Genomic DNA, 16917 nt, shown 5'->3' with positions numbered 1-16917 from the left:
GATTGACCTCGCTCTTTCTCGGACAAAAACGACATATCACCATGTTTGAGCCCAATTTGACCTATTCACATTGTATACTCTCTCACACACATCGTCTATCTAGGTCACTCTCTCCAACTCGTCTCACTCTTTCGATCGTACGGCCCCTATGTGATTGGTTGACCTTGTTTCCTCCCATGCACAAAATATATCTACACGTCTGTGACTGGATCATCTCTCAAGCTCTATCTTACATCCCTCACCCTTACCAAAAGTTCAATCGGACAATATCTCTCCGGAGCATATATATTTGTTCAATGAATGTCGGACCACACTCACTTTGTCTCTCTATCTATATATCTCTCGATTGACCTTGCTTTCTCACACCGTATCTTCCAGGCGTTGAAGTTACTACCTCTCCATCCCTCCCAAAGCCGGAGCTATTTACATTGCGAGGGGCACTCCAACCTTGGATTAATTTGTGTAGGCATTTATTCCGGTCAGTTTAGATTATATTTTCGTAGCATTCGGCCCACAACTACTCCAAACACCGTTGCAACCCACGCAACTCCCCTAGTTGATTTCCCTCTGGCTCGGTCATCGCTCTCTCGCATGTCCTTTCTCGCCTTCAATGTTGCACCATGGTATTATTGAAAAAACTATATTGTTCTCTTTAATTATTATAAATAAGCTACAAAACTACACACCGATAGTCCACTTGGAATGGAACAAATTTTGACCCACAAATTAAAGTGCTACAAACTATAAACCGAGGGGCCCACATGTCATGAAACAAATTTGGACCCATATACAAATTAAAAAATAAAGGACGAGGATCGAACATGCGACCGGGCCTTCAAGCCGCACGTCAATAGGCAACATACGTAGAATAGCAATGTTTGTTGTACCCCCTTTGTTCACATAATGTTTTTATATTACACAGCCTAATTAATGGATAACATGTAATATTATTTTTAGTACTATTCGCCTTCACTTACTGGTGGGTTCCATGTGTGCTCTCTCTCTCCCCTCCCCTTCTGCGTTTAGACGCACGGGCAAACAGGAAGAACTCGCGGGCGATGTTGTCGTTGACCATATCTGGATGCGTTCACAAGTCACGGCACCAATTTTACGTACTAGCAGCACTAGTCAGTGTGTACGTGCAATGCACGTTAATTTGGAAGTATATTAAGTGCATGCGGATATTCACTACAAGGATATTATTTGCGTGTTGTCATGTGATTAGCACTATTTTTGGCATGAAATTAACTGCACGCTAAAGGTGTTGAGCGCTCGACATTGAAGCAGTCTAGGTCGTTGGATGACAAGGAATACATGTGGCTTGATGACGTTTTATATTTACTTTGATACGGCTCTAGCAGAACATTCAATCGATCAAACCATACATTTCGTTCAGTCTGACTTCGACTTTAAATTATACGACGATCGATATAAAATAAACGGAAATGATAAACGTTCGGATTTTAAGCATGGCAATCCAAACGTTTTTCATGTCAAATTTAGTATACGCGGCGGCGGCGGGGGCGTCTCACGGTGGGAAGCGGCTCCTCTGCCGTGCTCTGTGTGTCGTCGGGCCACCAACCGACGGCAACGGCGGCGTCTTGCGCCGTTGTTGGCGTACTCCTGGACGTTGGCCTAGCTTTAAGGAAGGCCAAAATGTTCTGGACTTCGGAGCGAGTCAACTCGCGGGAGGAGGGGACTGGCGTTGGTGCAAGGAAGCGGTCGACGACGTCCATCCAAGCCGCTGAAGGGGGCACTGGCACCCGCGTGGGGACATGCGCTGTCAACGGCACGGCGGAGACATTCGTGTGCATGGGCACCAGCACGGGCGCGCACGTCAGTGCACAAGCAGGCGCATGTGTTGGCAGGTGCATGGGCACCGGCACGGGCGTGCGCGTCAGTGCACACATAGGCGCATGCGCTGGTAGGTGCACGGGCGCGTGGAAGTCGGCAGGGACCTCGTGGAACCCCGTGGCATCAAGCTCAGTGACAATGTGCGGCTCCCAGCCCATCAATGCGACGGGGATGGGTGCTGGCACAGTCGGGGCGACGGGGGCCAGAACGGGAGCGGGGACAGGCGCGGCGTCTTCCCGCAAGGCCAGTTCAAGCTCGTCCCAAAGTGCCTTATGTTCTTGAGACTCCGGCTGGGTGTCTTCCTCATGAAACTGGAACAGTAAGGGCACACGTCGTGATGCGGCATGGCGTACGTTTAGGTTAGGCTAGTTGGAGGTAGATGACAGGAGAATCGGAGAGGAAGAGAGAGGATTGTAGCGATACATGGTAGTGCGGGGTTGATTTTAAACTGCGGCACCGGCGACATTAAAAGTGGGAGCAGTTGGGACGATGGTGGGCGGCGGAGCCTGGTCAAAGGGCTCGCCTCCCGGTGAGTCTGCACAGCGGTCTGCTCGCACGCCTCCCTGACAGCCGGCGCAGCGGTCTGCTCGCACGCCTCCCATCGACTCACACGCTTGCTGGGACGGCACATGCCGATGAGAAGTGGGGACTCGTGGCGGCACGTAAACGCCCACGGTTTCAATAGTGAAAGCGTTCGCCTTAACATGACAGGTCTTTGTTCCAAAATACCTTGGCTCTTCATTTGTGCAACTTGTCATAAGGAGCTTGTCTCGAATTGAAGAAAAAACTTACGAAGTAATATTTGTGTCATATCACGTGACCATGCTCAGTTTCAAGAATTTATGCTCACTTTTGGATTTTCTGAAATTTAAGATCCAGAATTCGAAACAATATCATAACCTACATCATGCAATAAATTTTCAAGCCGTACATCTGTCCTATTGTATTTCTTAAGAATGGATTTGGTCAAACATTTTGCTTACTTAAACCTCCTTTCCGGTTTATAGGGCTCAATTCAAAAATCTCACCAACCAAGGTAGATGGTGAGTGGTGGAACAATTGTTGTAGTTTGCAAAACCACTCAATTAATGCGCTTGTTTTCCTCAAAAATTTTGTTTATGAATGCATTAATTGCAATGCATGCATGCATAAAGTACATGCATTGGTCAATTTTCTCTTAATTCTTGCATGTAATGATTTATTGCACCTTGAAATCTGAACATGTGATGGGGAACAACCAAATTGAGACTTATAAAATGGGAAAACTAAAATTTTGAGATAAGGCCTATAAACCATAAAAGGATAATCCCTTCGTACGAGTGCATTGCCTGATATATTAACTCAAGTACTAGGCACGAAAAAACAGGCTCAATTTTGTGCTCATCCTGGTGTAGTAGTAGTAGTACTAGGCAATGCAGTTGACGGGTGACCTTGACGAGCGGCGACCGAGGGAATTGAACCGTGCTCGGCATGGTAGGTAATGTTCTCTAGTTACTAAAGCATCCCTCCGTTGTTCATCAGTAGTCATTATGGACCGGGGACATGAGGGGAATTTCATAGGGCTGGAATTCTGGCCGCCAGATATTTCGACTTGAAATGCTGAGGCTCGACTGGTTGGGGTTGCCTAATGTGCATACCACGCACGCCACCGAAGGACACAAGCCCGTTTTTTTAGGATCAACACAAGCCAAGGTCTGGCTGGTACGCCGTTGGGTCCTACCATTCGAGAATACGAATGGAACCTTTTAAATTGCCGAACGAATCTATGTGTATTACACTACCCGTATTTTCCTTACAAATACTAATCTCAACGTGGTAATTGATTTATGACGAGTTGTTGAATTAGAGTGAGTTTGTGATATAGTGATCTCAACATGGATTTCACATTTCATGGTATCCCTAGTAAGTTTTCCAATGCAAATTCAAATTTAAAGGATGAACAATATGGAGGTGAGAAAACTTTGTATGTATCAAGCATATGACCACACACACACACACACACAGAGAGAGAGAGAGAGAGAGAGAGACACGCACGAACACAACAACAATCCAATAAGTATAGTGCATCTATTTTTCCAACCCATGCATGTATGACACAAATTCAAAAATACTCCTTCTATTCCTAAATATTAGTATTTTAGAGAGTTCAACAAGTGACTACATACGGAGAAAAATGAGTGAATCTAGACTCTAAAATATGTCTATATACATCCATATGTGCCAGTCCATTTGAAGCCTCTAAAAAGACTAATATTTAGGAACGAAGGGAGTAAAATGTAAGACATCCATGGTCCTCAGTTCAATATTTAAAATGAACATGAAACTGAAACATGAATATTAAGTCTAGAACTACAGTACATGCAAATGTTGTGTTTAGGCGGAGCTATGATTGTCGGGGGTCAACCCCTCAACCTTAGATAAAATTGTGGAGCTCTGTTTAGGGTTGTTTAGATTATATTTGTCCCCACCCTCCCAACCACCGATTGGTTGTGCACGCCCCACCCCTCCTCCCCGGGAGAATATCATGTGCCCCCATACATTAGATGCTATATGCCGATACGAGTTGCTTGGAGCTTGTAGATCTGAGATATAGCAGCTCACATGATGTGTCTTAATTTTTTTGTAGGAAACCTTGATGAGTTTGAGAATTGCACACAATTTGTACAAAAACTACTTAGATGCCCTTTGATCCCATATCCAACGACCTCGAAGCTCGTATCACCGTAGCATCTAAGATGAAGGAGGAAATCATATTCTCCTGTATGTAAGAATATCATGTGCTACCACACCTTAGATGCTTTGGTGATACAAGCTCTTCGGAGGCGTTGGATTTGTGACCCAACACCTCCTCGGTGGTTCGAATGGTTTTTTGCAAAAAAGCCCCAAAAGAGTTCGGCCACTGCTTACAAGCACAAAGACTGCTCAGATGCCATTGGATCTCAGATCAAACGACCTCCAAGCTCGTATAACCGTAGCATCCAAGCCGCGATAGCACCTTATGTTTTCTCGCACGGGAGAGTATGAGGTGCTCCCGCACCATAGATTCTATGGTGATACGAGTTCACTGAGATCTAACGGCCCATAGTAGGAGGTTTGAACGTTTTTGCAATATACGGCTGATAGAGTTTGGGAAATGCGCAGAAAGTACAAGTACTATGCATGTGCCATCTGATCACTGATCATACGACCTAGATGATCATGTCACCGTAGCGGGTAATTAAGCTACGGGGAGCACCTAATATGAGCACCGGGGAGCCGTTGGACCGAAGATGCAGCGGCACACACAAGGCCTGAATGTTTTATTTGCAAAAAAAAACTTTGGAGAGTTTGGAAATTGCGCATAATCACAAAGACTACTCCCAAGCCATTGGATCTCACTTCCAACGGTGTAAAAACTCGTATCACCATAGTATCTAAGCTGCGGGGTGGATGTGATATTCTATGCCGCTATCATTCTTCTTCGTAAACTTGCAAAATAAGTGTAACTCGTGCCGTTACTTGTCTAACCGCACAAAGTGTTTATTCAAAAAACCATCTACGCTGAAATATCGGAACAACACACGGGGGTTCCACTTGTCATTAATCAAATTTGGACGTAAAACTAACAAATCTGAAAGACGAGTTTCAAACTGGCAACCTGGACTACAAAGCGTAAGCCGATAGCCTGAAAAAACGAACGGTTGTTGGCTTTGTCCCATAACTTGATTTTATATAGTACTTGCGTTGAGTAGAGTAGAGGGAGTGCCTCGTCAACACGTGCATGACCATTGTCTCACTTACTGGTGGGTCCCAGGTCTGCGATCTCAATCTCTCTTCTCTCCATCATCTAACCTTTGCACGGGCACACACGAAGAGCGGCGCTAGCTTGCCGTGGTGTTACTACAACTAAAAAAAGCTTGGAAAATAGAAGAATCGCCTAGAACAAGAGACGTTGTGGCTGGTCAAGACGGAGCTAACCGTGCCACGTTTGCATGATGAAGTTGTGTGGCTAGTGGAGTGCTTTCGACCGACTGGTTGGGTCCCGAGGTCGAACCATAGGTACTACGTCTGATAAAGTATATTTTTACACGCACATTTTTCCTCCGTGCCGAGACGTGGCACACCCTACCACGCGGTTTCCGGGTCCTCCCGGGTGGTGCACGCATATATTCTTCCTGACATGGGACGCCCTACCGCGTGTTTTTTGGGTCCTCCTCGGTCGTAGCGCCAAAGCAAGTAAATGAGTCGTCAAATCACGAAAGACCACCTTTCCCGCCGAGTACATCAGTGAAGCACGGTGGCTAGCTAGTTGGGCTAGTTCGACCAATTAGCTAGGCCGCCGCCACGTTTGTTTTTTCACCCCTTTTTTTATCTACTTGCCGGCAGGTAAATTTAAATATCCACCGTGGCGTTGCTCTGGTGTTTGGGTGCGGCAGGATTTTTAATTTTTTGATTGACGGGAGCAGGCGCGGCAGGATTTTTAATTTTTTGATTGACGGGAGCAGGCGCGGCAGCAATTAGTCACGATGACTCCTCCTGTAAAAACCCACTGCTCCCTGATGTGAGAAGTCGTCTGCTGGTGTTTTACCATGGTGAAAAACAAAAGATTCGCCGCTCCTCGGCTGGCTCTCTCTGCCTTCCCGTAGATTGCATTGCCTTTCAGCCTTTTCGCCCCCTTTGCTTCCTCTCCCCATTGCTTCTACCCGGTGCCATGGCGGCGCAGCAGATCACGAAGTCCGAGGTGAGGCGCCTGACACAGGAGCTCCATGCCAAGGATGCGGAGCTCAGGGCCAACGACGTGGAGCTCCGTGAGCTCAAGGAGGAGAGGAGTGCCATGCTCCTCCGTTATGTGCGGGAGTTCACAGAGCTTCAAAAGCGACAGGCGTCCACCACAAAGATGCTGGAGGCATCGGCGGTGTTGCTGCAGAAAGCGGGAGGTACGATAGGCCGTCAGGGCAGCCGGTTGGAGCGCGAGCGGGCCGATCATGACGAGGTCCAGGATTGCCTCATCCACTTGGTGAACCAAGTTGCCACGCATGTGTTGCGGGTGCGCGATGCCTACCGTCGTGCCATCGCGACGATGCCGGCCGTCAGGCTAAACCTGTTCGACCACCCGGTCGACTTCAATGAGCTGCGGCTTCCTGACCTGGTCTCCTTCTTCACCTATATCTCCGAGGATCTGAGTCGTCTCCGCGCAATGGTGGGGGCTGGGCTGGACAAGGAGGGGTTGCGGGCTGCCGTCGCCGTTGCCGGGCGAATCCTTTCAGGGCTCCGTCACCAGAATCCATTCGTGCCATTGGACGCCGTCTTTGACAAGCTGGCTCCTGTCGAGTGGGAGCGGGCTCTGCGGGCGGTTGCACCGTGCATCACCAACGTCGCGCGCCTCGAGAAGCAGAGGGACTTCGGTGGTGTTTAGGCGCCCTCTGCATGGGCATGTCCATGTGTCGGCGCAACATGACCGTTGGAGCAAACTCAGACGGTGCAGATCAGTCACTATAGCACAAAGCGTGTGGGTGTGTTTGGTTGCATTCTCATCTCAATATAGTTGTTTCCTCTTCGTGTATTTTTGTCAACCTACTAGTGTGGACTCATGCACCCTTCATGGTTCATGCACTCTGCCAAACACCCAAAAGTGGGTCGAGAAGGGAACATTTGCTCCCATCCGTGCACCCTTCATACACCCTGTCTAACACTATAGGATGTGCTTCATATGGTTCATGTTTCGTGGAGTACTGTAGCACCGTACTCTCCATGCGCTATGGACCTTGTTCTGTTAACATTGATCTCACCGTTCATTCTCGACCGGACAGTCGAAAAAGCGGTACTATGTTACATATAGGAGTAGTTGGCATGCGCACAACATCATTTGTTATCGTCATATCTTACTACACTAGCAACAAGATTGTGTAGTACTGACGTATGAACCACCGCACATGCCTAGTAGTAGGAGCACTGTGTATGTTCAAGTGGCTGCCGTGTTTCGCACTCCTCCGTCGTAAGAGTGGAAACGCTTGATGTAATCATTTTTTTCTTCAGAATGAAAAACAATGGACACGCTCTACCGTGCGGATCCTCCTCCAGCCATGCACTAGATTACTCACTTTCGCCGACGTGTGGGACAGCCAGCACCTGGGTCCACCAGCCATGCACTAAATTACTCCGTAGTAGAGTGATGGTAGACTACCCTGATCGAACCGCCGCAGTAATGCCCAATGAGCCATCAAATCACAAAACCCCCTCCTTTCCAGCAGTATGTTGGACGGACGAAGCAACCATCATTTCACTCTTCTCTCTCAGCTTCCTCTCTTGAAGAAAACCCCCACTCGCTTCGCTTCTCCCTCATCTCGTACCTCCTTTCACTCTTCTGTCTCAGCTTCCTCTCTTGGATGGACGTCGGAGCACCGGCCGACGTGTTGTCTATGGCTCTGGCCAAAACCGTCGAGGCTCATGGTACGAAGAAGCGCAAGCACCCCGCCGGGACTACCGCAGACAAGCTCAAAGTCATCGCCCTGTCCAAGCCCCCCTCTCCGGGATCCCTCATTAAGCAAGTCCAGGTAATGTCTCTTGTTGACGATCTTTTTCTCAATCTTGATCGTGTTTTTCATCTAACACGCAATACTAGTACTGGTAGTACAACTTTCTGGGTGATCTTGCATGTGATTTTAGTGTGCCAAATGACGATTCTAAATTCCTCTTTTGACCAAAACATGCGAGAGGTTGACACTGATTTCTTATAGATTACTTTCAACTACTCCCTCTGTACCAAATTTCTTGTCTTAGATTTGTCTAGATACGGATGTATCTAATACTAAAATGTGACTTGATACATCTGTATCTAGACAAATCTAAGACAAGAATTTTGGGACGGAGGGAGTAATTTATGAACATCAATGCTACTCCCTCCGTCCAAAAATACTTGTCATCGAAATGGATAAAAAGGGACGTATCTAGAACTAAAATACGTCTAGATACATCTCCTTTTATTCATTTTGATGACAAGTATTCCTAGACGGAGGGAGTACCTTTTAAGAGGGTATATTTGCCTCAGTAACTTGTGTTATGGATATTGCATGTAATCATTCTGCTCTCATGCCTTTGAAGACATGTTCTAGTGTCTTTGTTCACTCATTTTTGTGCGTATATGTAGTCATATATGCAGTATAATATCGAAAATCATCTTATATTTCTGAACGGAGGTAGTAATAAAATATGGTTTCTGTTTGAATTTGAACCAGGTCCGCGATGGAGATGAAGTTCTCAAAGTCATGCCTTGTGAACTGGAAGACCTGATGATGAGTTCTATTGCTGAACTATCCAGCTGTTGTGTCATTGTCGCCACGTGTCCTGAACTAGTGTTTTCCTGTAGGATTGTTGTCAGGCGTGTTCTCGAGGCTGTACTTGACCACAACAATTTCCTGGATGTGCCTTCGATTACGAAGGGTGTGGTTCTTGTAAAGCTTCCCAACAAATCTGATGCGGCCTGTCTTCATCATCATGTTTATGAGTGGAAAGACCACTCTGTTAGGTTCTCCAAGGTTGACAAGATGGTGATGGTGCATGTAGACATCTCACACGAAGTCCATGGCCTAGTCAGTTATGCGGGGTTCATCCCGTAGGTCGGTGGCAAGAAATAGTCTGCAGAGTTTAGTTAGTGCAACTTTGCTTGTCTGTAGTAAGTACTATTGTTCAGTACTTGATTTGTGTATGTGAACCCTATATTGTTTATTAGTATTGCCGCTTTTGGTGTGTGGTCAGTCCTGAGAACGGTCTATGTTAATGTCTGTCCACTCAATTAAGTCTGTACATTTTGAAGTATCTAGATCATATTTTTGTCAGGACGGTTTATCAATTATGGTTACACTCCAATATCTGTATGCATTGCAGGGTTTATCGCACCCACCAGGATTTCCAGTCCCATGGATGTTCGGTCCATACGATTTTTCACGACCTTTGGACTGTCCTGCTTGTAGGAGTAGGCAGGGCCCCTGTATGCCACGCGTAGTTGGACGATCAATCTTCTATTTAGTACTTCAACATAGTGATTTCCTGGTAAGGATTCACTCATGTCACATCAAGTAAATCTTATTGATTTACTGTCTAAATCTTATTGATTTAATGTCATGTTTTCTTTCTTTTCCTGCAATTTTACGATGCAGGTTTTGCCATGTGACATTCGTCACAGAATAAACCGTTTGGTTTGCTCTACGATGGCTATTTTTGCAGGTTTCACTTCTTATGTCGTGTCAGTAACGAAGGCACTGTCCATCACTTATATTACTGGAAAAAGTTGGATCAGTCTGTTGTCTGAGTACAAGTTGAATCCCTATGATGAACTGTAGTTTGGTTTAACAAAAACGCCACAATTAGTCCTTCTCGCATTTAAAAGAAATGAAGAAAAAAAACTGGATCACCGTCATGGATCCTAGTCAAGTTAGAAAGCTGATCATAGCAGACCAGACACGATCTCCGCTGTCTCGCACAGATCGAGCACTGGCAGTTGCTCTAGCACTGACAGCGGCAGTAGCTCAGTCTGATCCAGCTCAGGATTGGGCACCGACCGCGTCATCGGATCAGTCTGATCTACCGGAGGATCAGGCATCGACACCGGCACCAGCTCTACAAGGAGCACCATCTTTGGTAGCAGCATCGGCTTCGGCACCTGCACCAACACTTGCACTTGCATTTGGTCCGGCCCATGCAGTTGCACCGGCAACAGACTGGGCTGCAGTTCGCACTTCATATACCAAAGTCCTTACAAAAACCGACATGTCCACCTTCTTGGTAAGCATTGGCCGCCCAAGTGCTTCGTTCTTTTTTCTTTCCATGTTGTTTCACATGATTCACTGTGTTGATCTAACTGTTTGGGTATGTCTTCTTGTTTGCAAATAGAGAATTCCTAGAGCAACGAGGGAGCCGTTCAACAATCCGGGCGACCGCGGCCAAGTTTCTCTTACCATGCGCAGCCTTGGTGTGAATGAACCTGCTCAATATACCGTAAGTACAAAGGATGGTCGCATGATGATTGATGCTAAAGGATGGTCAAGTTTCAAATCTAAATCATATCTTGCGGTAGGGGATGATGTCAAAATCGAACTTTCTCGGCAAGGAGAGCTGGTCCAAATCAACTTTGAAATTCTTTAGTAGCAGCACTCAACTGCCTAACTGATCTATCCTCCGAGAGATTTTGATGTAATAATCTGGCATGGTGAAACAAGTGTCCTGTATGTATAAGTAGTACGAGAGTATTATTTATAACATGGTATATCATTGATAGAATTGCAACTCTGATTGCTGGTTAGGAACTGTCGTTCGATTTCATTCCAACAGCTGTCGTGCTTTATTCAATTTTGTGTATTCGCCTTGCGACAGCATCTAAAACCAGCGCAGTACCGATCGCTTGCAATATGAAAAGCGCTGAGGTAGAACACATGGGCCCCCAAACATGCAGGGTCGGCCTGCGGCCCAAAGTCCAGAACCGTGAGCCTATCTAAGTATTATATTCACAGCTGAACCCCCATAAAAAGAAGCTGAACCCCCATAATGCCCGTGCATTGCAGAGGGAGTATATTTCTCGGCAAGGTGAGGCTGTGATATAAAAGATTTGTATATTTCTTTACAGAGGGAGTATCTCTCTGTCAAAAAATATATTTGTGTGTAACTAGTTACTCCTGTCTTTCTACTTCCTTTCGCTGATATGTGGGGCAACCGGCAACGGGGTCCACGTGCCATATGCACAAATTAGAGTGCACAACTTCACGGTAGACACACCCCGGTTGTAGCGCCGCAGGAATGCCCAATGAGCCATCAAATCACAACCCCCCCCCTTTCCAGCTTTAGTAGTAAGGTGGACGAACGAAGCGGCAATATTTCACTGGGCCTGAATCCCCTTCTCCCTCGTCTGCTTGTTCAGAGAAAACCCCCGCTCGGCGATTGCATAGGGTTTTCGCATGGAGAACCAGGTACGAATTCTTCATCCATCCCCGATAAATCCAAGTCCCTTGGTCGCAGGTAATCCTAGGATGGCAGCCGCCACTGTTGATGCATTTTTCTTCGTACTGAATCTAGTGTGTTTCAGTTGCAGTGCCCAAAGTGCGAGTACCCTACAAATTTCTGCGCCTTCGGCGAGACGCCACACTTGTTCCTTCTCATCCTAACACATCATTTTGAAACACGCACAGTATGTTCCTAGAATCCTCTTTTCTATCCGGGAGGGTGGGTTTTTTTTGAACATGTTGTGTTCTCATATTATTTTTCCTGTAGTGTATTATTTCCTCTGCCAGAACACATGTACTCAAGATGCTCGGCCTTGCCATAACTGAATACACTAGTTTAATGGTCACTGTGAAGACAAGTCATGGATATTACTTCCGAGTTGGGTTCATGAACCAAGAAGATCGCTGCTTTTTTTATGGCCGAACTTGGATAAACTTTCTCAAGTGTTACGGACTGAAAGTTGGCGCACGAATGTTGATGGAAATAGCAGAACCTGGTCTCATCTTCACTGCGATCTTCCACCCCGTCGTCGTTCCAATTGTTCATCCATGTTAGTTTTGTATCTGGTTCTTGCTTGTTGCCTCGATTACTTCTTAATCCACCTATTCTGTCTAACTAATCATAATTTAACTTTAGAAGTAGCAACGAATCTCTCACGAAGATGCTACTTCTAACTAATATTTTCTTATAATTGGTGGCACGTGTAGGTTTTTTCCGAGTTAAGCAGTCTACTCGTTTGTTACTCTGTAATAACTCGGCTGTTACTAATGGCACTGAAGTTGACTGGATCGACATCCACAAGTTACTACACTTTATTGATCGTCTTGAGGTCCTTGTGGGGCGTTTCAATGGTGGGAGTCCACGTGGGATATGTGTGCCACTGCTGCACTCGTTGAACAGGTCCAACTGTGTCGAGAAACTTATGGTACGAGCTATTTTCTGTTATATATGTTGTTCATAAACTTTTGCTTATACACGGTTTTACAGCTGTGATCTTCTTGAAACAGGAACTGCCCAGTTCTATTGTTCCTATACAGATGCCTGACCATGGTCGGGTCAGAATTGCGCTTGGTCACAACATGATGTTTATGTCGACCTACTCAATTCCCCTTGGAGGTGAAAAAATACTTATTCGTGGGTGGTCTCAAATAATGAAGGCCCGTCCATCTTGGAGAATAGGACAGAAGATTATGTTCATGCTTTTCCATGGTTCTAAAGCGAATATCCTGTTTATTGACCACGTTGCGAGATGAAGCCACTTTCAGAAGGTTGTGGATGCGCGGGGTGGCGCTTGGGCCTGGTCCTGGGGCTTGGCGGCCTCACCCTTGGTTCACTGTAGGCAAAGTAGCACTGTTCGAGGCGTGCTTTGTACGGTTGAACCTGTATAAGTACTCATACTGCTTTCAACTTTGGTTGTTAAGTGCCCTGCTGGTTTCAGTTAAGGTTGTTAACTACTCCTGTTGCTTTTACAGTCTGTCGTGTTTCTTCAGTCCTGTCTTCCTCCAGCCGGCAAAACCAAACCAGCGCCGGCGGGGCCGCCTGCTTCCACCTCCCACGGCTGGCTGCGCCTCAGCGCACGCATCGCCGCCCCACCGTCTCCTAAATAGCTAACGTCGACGTCCTCCGCACGCTTTGGTTCTCTCGCTGCGGCGCCGCCCTCTCGCGTTGTCAACATGGTCAACAAACAATAGGAATCGGCAGAAGTACGTGGAGAGGATGACAGTAGGGGCCCACCACGTCAGCGTATGGAAAAATAAAATGCTTCCTCCTAGTGTTTTCCTGACATCTGGGACCCACGACATTGTGAGCGTATATAGTCAATAGACAACAGAACATCACAAGATCGGCTGACACCTAGGACGTAGCTACTCGAGCAGTATTTTTTTTGTTTGGTATTGTTGAGACGGAGCAGGGTTTGAACTGGGTTGTGGCCCGTCTAGCCCAGGCTTATATTTTATGTTCACCATGTGACCAGCCTAGCTATTTTTTCTTTGTGAAAATGAGCCCAGTTTATTTTTTTCTGAAGAATACCCAATCCAGGCCTACTTATTTTTCTACGCCCTGATGGGCTGCAACTCTTTCAAGACGCCTGCAAATCTTGAAAGTAATATGAAATGGGTTGTAAATATAAAAACAGATGACAAATTGGCAATTACTTTATAATTACTGATTTTTTTCACATTTTCAAATTCCTATTTCACTGGGCATTAACCTAATTTAAATATATATTCAAAGTACTTTAAATATGGCTCGACATTTCGGTATTAAAAATAGTTTGGAACCCACAGAAATATGTGAAATTGGCCCTGGCCAACCAAAAAAACGACTGCAATAAATTGCATAAGAAGTTGCCATGAGCTATATATAAATTATTAAAAAAAGAGTGGTCTGACTTGTGGGCCCGTTTAGTTGACGCATATGCAAGATTTTTTTAGTTATTATATACTACGTCAACAAACGATTCTAGCAGACATAACCGTTGGATGTCAATCCAACGGCCGTCGTGTTTCTTCAATCTCTGATCTCCCTGCTCCAGCCGCCAAAGCAGCGCCGGCGGGACCGCCACCCGCCTCCCGTGGCCGGTTGTGCTGCCGCGCAGGCCTCAGCGCCCCCTACTACTCCCACCGCTGGCCAGGGCATCCCTCTACTCACCCACACCCTCCTGTTGTTCTACGGCAACGGTAGCCTCACACCGCAGCCGAACCGGTGAACCCTCGTACTCCTCTCCGCGCGGGCTTTGACTGCCGCGTCTTCCCCGGCTCCGCGTCGTCCCCTTCCTAGGCCTCTCCGTCGTCCACCGCCGTGGTGCTCTCGGCGCGGCATGGTCAATGTGGTCAATGACCGACTTCCATCGAAAGAGTACTGTACGTGGAGAGGCTGACAGTTGGGTCCACGGCAGCCGCAATGAAGTGCCTCCTTATTACGCGGAAAATAATTATTCCTCCACCTGACAGCAGGGACCCACCGGACGGGCCACTATTATTTCGCGAAAAAAACGTTTCCCCCTGACTGCTGGGACCCACAGGACGGGCCACCGTATTTAGCGAAAAAACGTTCACCTGCTGTCAGCTCGGACCCACCGGAAGTGCCTCCTTATTATGCACAAAAAAATGAATACCCCCTGCTAGCTGGGACCAACCTTGGTGGGAGGCTGACTTGTGGGCCTACTAAGTTGACTGGGACGGAGGCCTTTGTCAACTTTAGTCAATATATAAACGATTCTAGCTCCAGTGACCGTACGATGTCCATCCAACGGCTGTAGTGCTTCTTCAACCTCTGGTCTTCTTGCTCCAGCCGCCCAAAGCAGCGCCGGTCGTGTCGCCTGCTCCTGCCGCCCGTGGCCGGCTGTGATGCCGGCCTCGCCGCCCCCTACTACTCCCACCGCTGGCCAGGCCATCCCTCTACGCACCCACACCCCCTGTTATTCTGCAGCGACGGCAACCTCACACCGCAGCCGAACGAGTGAACCCTCATACTCCTCTATGCATGGGCATCCACTGTCGCGTCTTCCCCGGCTCCGTGTCGTCCCCTTCCTAGGCCTCGCCGTCGTCCACCGCCCTGGTGCTCTCGGCGCGGCGTCAACGTGGTCAAGGAATGGCTTCCATCAAACATGGACTGTACGTGGAGAGGCTAACAGCTGGGTCCACGGCCGCAGCAAGGAAGTGTCTCCTTATTACGCGCAAAATAATTATTCCTCCACCTGACAGTGGGGACCCACCGGACGGGCCACCATATTTCATGAAAAAAACGTTCCCCATGTCTGCTGGGACCCACTAGCTACATCTTCGCACGCAAGGAAGTGCGTCCGAAAAAACGATTTGCCCCCTGACTGCTGGGACCCACCAGCTACATCTTCGCACGCAAGGAAGTGCGTCCGGGCAAAAAAAATGATTCACCCCCCTGACTGCTGGGACCCACCAGCTACATCTTCGCACGCAAGGAAGTGCGCCTGGGCAAAAAAAACGATTCACCCCCCTGACTGTTGGGACCCACCAGCTACATCTTCGCAGGCAAGGAAGTGCCTGACAGTCGGGACCCACCTGGTCGAAGCGTACGTAGCGTTGTCATTCTGGTCGCGAATGTGTATGTACATACTGGTCGATGTAGAGGCGCGCACGTGTCGTAGTAGAGGAGCGCACGTAGCATGTACACGTACGTACAGCGGCGAGGGTGCAAGAAAGAAAATACGGCCACGTACGTACATACGGGCAGGGTCTCGAACGCCTACTCGCGCATACGTACATGGGTGGGTCAGCACGGAGAAACAACGTCGTCGTCATGTTCATGGGGAGCCAACCGGCTGGGTCGAAACAGAATGCGTGGTCGTGTCCATCGGGAGGGCTTGGACGGAACAGGCGATGGAAACGAGGCCTGGCGTACCGCAGAATGGAGGAAACGGACCTCCTACGTTCGTAATGGGGTCCTGTTGATCGGGAGGGGTGTGGCGTACCTCAAAATGGAGGAAACAGACCTCCTACAGTCGAAACGGGGGTCTTGCTGATCGGAAGGGATGTGGCGTACCGCAAAACGGAGGAAACGGACCTCCTACGGTCGAAACGGGGGTCCTGTTGATCGGGAGGGGTGTGGCGTACCGTAAAACGGACGAAATGGACTTGTGTTGGAGCGCTACGGTCGAAACGGGGGTCCTGTTCATCGGGAGGGGTGTGGCGTACCGCAAAACGGGACTCCACGGGATATTGTTCATCTCCACCGTCGACCTCCTCCAGCCTCCACGGGCTACCGTCGACCTCCTCCAGCCTCCACGGGCTCCTGTTCATCCAGCCTCCACCGCACGCTACTCCATCGACTACTGTTCAACCACCCCTCCACCGTCTACTGTTCATCCAGCCCTCCACCGTCTACTGTTCATCCAGCCCTCCACACCACGGGGTCCTGTTCAACCACCCCTCCACGGCCACCCCTCCACCGTCTACTGTTCATCCAACCCTCCACACCACGGGGTCCTGTTCATCCAAAGGCAACGCCACCGCTCACTATTCATCCCCCCGGAAACGCTCACTGTTCATCCAATCGATCGGCTTCAGTTAGCAGCAGTAGCAAAGGAATCGCTCCATCGGGTTCAGTTAACAT

Source organism: Triticum dicoccoides, chromosome 5B (assembly GCF_002162155.2).
Source record: "Triticum dicoccoides isolate Atlit2015 ecotype Zavitan chromosome 5B, WEW_v2.0, whole genome shotgun sequence".
NCBI lineage: Eukaryota > Viridiplantae > Streptophyta > Magnoliopsida > Poales > Poaceae > Triticum > Triticum dicoccoides.
Note: the sequence above shows the minus strand (reverse complement) of the source record.